We start from the raw sequence: 4,361 nt of genomic DNA on the forward strand, positions 1-4,361 counted from the left end.
AGATCTTTGAGTAGCTCCATGCCATGTACAGACCCTGTAGCATGTAGTTTTGTTGCTCCGAAGAGGGCTACCTGATCTGAAATTCCAGACAAGTGTTAATTTCACTAAGTCTGAGATCTATTTGCCATATGCAATTTTGCCATGCTTGTTTGAACCTGTTAATGGATGAATTGGCCATAGCTCAGTGCTAGACTTTTGTTAAGCATCTTGAATGTATCCCTGCCATATATTTTGTTGTCATGTTTGGGTGCTGTAGCATGTCCATCTCATTGCATTTAGATGGCTACTTGTTGTAAATTGCAGACCGACGTCATATTTGAATCGCTTGCCATTTCCAAACCGTAACTCCGATTCCGGCGTTCTTTATATCGTTTTCAAGCGATTTCATCTCATCTTTCCAGTGGCACATCTGGATTACCAATTTGAGGCCAGGTTCATGCATTTCCTGTCATATCTTGCATTTTGCATCCCGCATCGCATCCCGCATCGCATATCATCATTGCATCATATTGCTTGATCCTTGCATGTGGTTGATAGTATCCTTGTTGCTTGTTGTCTTGATTGGGTAGAGCCGGGAGACGAGTTTGCTAACGAGGAGCCCGTTGAGTTTGCTTTCGAGGATCCAATCAACTCTGACAACTGTGCAGGCAAGATGATCATACCCTCGAAATCACTACTATCTTTGCTATGCCAGTTTGCTCGCTCTTTTGCTATGCCAATGCTATGATGCCTACCACTTTCTTTCAAGCCTCCCAAATTTCCATGTCAAACCTCTAACCCACCATGTCCTAGCAAACCGTTGATTGGCTATGTTACCGCTTTGCTCAGCCCCTCTTATAGCGCTGCTAGTTGCAGGTGAAGATTGAAGGCCGTTCCTCGTTGGAACATTTATTTAATTGTTGGGATATCATTATATTGATATGTTATCTTAATGCATCTATATACTTGGTAAAGGGTGGAAGGCTCGGCCTCTCGCCTAGTGTTTTGTTCCACTCTTGCCGCCCTAGTTTCCGTCATATCGGTGTTATGTTCCCGGATTTTGCGTTCCTTACGCGGTTGGGTTATAATGGGAACCCCTTGATAGTTTGCCTTGATTAAAGCTTTTCCAGCAATGCCCAACCTTGGTTTTACCATTTTCCACCTAGCCTTTTCTTTCCCTTGGGTTCTATAGACTCAAGGGTCATCATTATTTAACCCCCCCCCCCGGGCCAGTGCTCCTCTGAGTGTTGGTCCAACCTAGAGCCCCTTGCAGCGCCACCTCGGGGAAACTGGAGGGCTGGTTTTAGTTGTACGGATTGCTTATCCGATTGTGCCCTGAGAAAGAGATATGTGCAGCTCCTATCGGGATTTGTCGGCACATTCGGGCGGTGTTGCTGGTCTTGTTTTAACCTGTCGAAGTGTCTTGAAGAACCGAGATACCGAGTCTGATCGGAACGTCTTGGGAGGAGGTCTATTCCTTCGTTGACCATGAGAGCTTGTCATGGGCTAAGTTGGGACTCCCCTGCAGGGATTTGAACTTTCAAAAGCCATGCCCGCGGTTATGGGCAGATGAGAATTTGTTAATGTCCGGTTGTAGATAACTTGAACCTTAACTTAATTAAAATGAATCAACTGGGTGTGTTATCGTGATGGCCTCTTCTCGGCGGAGTTCGGGAAGTGGACACGGTGTTGGAGTAATGTTTGCGCAGGTTGTTCCCTAGTTTCTCGCTCGCGCTTTGCCTCCTCTTCTCGCTCTCTTTTGCGAATAAGTTATCCACCATATTTTTGCTAGTCGCTTGCTGCAGCTCCACATATATTTACCTTGCCATACCTATAAGCTTAAATAGTCTTGATCGCGAGGGTGCGAGATTGCTGAGTCCATGTGGCCCATAGTTTACTATTACACCAGATGCAGGCCCTGATGATTCCGCTCCAGGAGACGCGTTTGAGCTCAAGTGGGAGTTCGACGAAGACTCTCAATGTTACTATGTTTCCTTTCCTGATGATCGGTAGTGGTGCCCAGTTGGGGGTGATCGGGACCGTGTCGCATGTTGGGTTCTCTTTTATTTTGGCGCCGTAGTCGGGCCATGAGTGTTTGGATGATGTAATGTTATCTATGTACTTGATTGACGTGGCGAGTGTAAGCCAACTATGTTATCTCCCCTTTATGATTTATATTACATGGGATGTTGTGAAGATTGCCTAACTTGCGACATATGCCTTCAATACGATTATGTCTCTAAGTCATGCCTCGACACGTGGGAGCTATAGTCGCATCGAGGGTGTTACATCGGAGCTCCTGCTCCTGTTCATGGCACGGAGAGAGAGAGGGAGGCCAAAGGGGAAGGAGAAGGAAGCAGAGAGGCGGGGCGACAGGGCTGGCCTGAGAGGTCGCCGGCGGCGGCTCCGGCCTGCGGTGCGGGAGGAGGAGGCGGCGGGGAGTGGGAGCCGCGAGCGATGGCGCGCGGGCTCAAGGACGGGCCCCGATGGGCTTGGTGGGCCTCGCCCAGGCCTGGTCGGGCGCGCGGTGGTGGAGGCTGGCTAGGGGGCGCGTGGCGGCCTCTAAGTGGGCAGGGGCTATGCTGGGTGGCAGCGCGACCACTCGGACGACACCAAGTGGCGGGGACGCGGTGGCGGGTGCGGAAACGAAGGGGAGCAGCGGCGCAGATGATTGGGGCGGCGCGAAAAACAAGGAGGGGGTTAGGAGGCTGCCAAAAATGGAAGGGAAGGGGGTTTAAATAGGAAAGGATGCTAGGATTAGGGTTTGGAGGGGTTTCTGGAGCGTTTCGGAGCACCCGATCGTGATCCGACGGTTCCGATCGAGAGGAGGGGTTTAGCTGGGTTAGGTGGGATATGGAGAGTGGGTTGGGCTGAGAGGAGAGAGATGGAAATGCAGCCCGACAAGGTTTCCGAAGACCGAAAACGTCCGACGATAGACCGGCTATACTGCCGCTATAAGTTTAATGGTTGGGCTATCAAACTATCTCCGAATGCGATGAAACTTGGCAGGCGGCCAACCTACAACATAACGAGACCACACGCCAACTCTCATCCCATTCCGAGAACATTTTCCGGCCACTTATAAAATAATATTTCGGAGGTGTCGCGGGCGCGTGCAAGTGTGTCTGGGCTTAGAACGAACAACACAGAGAATTGGGGAAACCCGGACGGATACAAGTTTTGAAAACATGATGATGCAATGCACATGATGACATGGCAAGATGCAACATGCAAGAAAATGACATGGCAAAGACAACAAATAACTGGAAGACACGTGGCACATCGGTCTTGGGGCGTTACAAGACTCCAGCACTACAAGAGGATCTCGTCCCGAGATCTAGGATGGCACCGGGGGAAATGGAAGAGGAAGGGGAATGGGTAAAACTAAGTTGCTTCTTTGACAAATGAGTGAAACCAAAGAACCTTGCGAGGATGACCAAATAGAAAGAAAGAATACAACGAAGATGAACGAAGTTGAAAACACTCCGTTAGAAAAGAGGAACAAGGAACATTACTAGAACCTTGTAGGTTGAAAGACATAAGAACAAATGGTTGCAATGGACAGGAAGTACATGCGAGCACTCCGGATGAAACGAGATGTACAAGGAACGATAAAGATCAATTAGGACAACACTCCGGTTGGAAATGGAAGGCATAGAATATGAACTTAGCAAAATGAAAGCACTTGGATGAGACTCCGGTTAGAAGAGGAATGATAGACACAACACTCTAGTTAAAACAAGATAGAGAAGGAATAAGAATGATATAATCTGGGCAGCACTCCGACTGTAAATCGAAGGAATTGAACATGAATTTGACAAAACAAGATGATGGGTCAAAGATAGCAACATCATAATGCCCCCCGGAACAAATGTAAGAATGGAATCAAAATAACGGAGGAGAAAACAACATCTTCTACCTCAAATGAGCTTGAAAAAGCATCTTTAGGAGAAGGGTCGAATGGAGTTGCTGGAAAACCAACAAAGAAAAGAGTAAGCTTGTTGTGGAATTATGGAAAACATCTCAAAATTATGAGGTGACAAACGGCCACTAAAGGAAGCCATTGATTTGAGTGAGAGCACCAAGGCGATGAAAAACTTCTTTCACCAAGAGGATAGGAGAAAACTTGGATCATTGATAAGCACCATAATAGCAACATTCCTTAGGAAAGGCCTTAGGTGAAACATGACACAAGATAACTCCAACGAAGAGATTGGTGGATTTAAAATATCTTATTCTTAACAACTGTTGAATCATGACATACGAAGGGAAATTGTCAAGAGTGACATAACACCACCTCAAAAGATAAGGTAGAAAGAATTGCACTTCAGAATGCAAGATGAACAGTGCTTGAACTCCTCAAAACAAGACATGTGTTGAAC

This window comes from Triticum dicoccoides, chromosome 6A (genome assembly GCF_002162155.2).
Source record: "Triticum dicoccoides isolate Atlit2015 ecotype Zavitan chromosome 6A, WEW_v2.0, whole genome shotgun sequence".
NCBI classification, from domain to species: Eukaryota; Viridiplantae; Streptophyta; class Magnoliopsida; order Poales; family Poaceae; genus Triticum; species Triticum dicoccoides.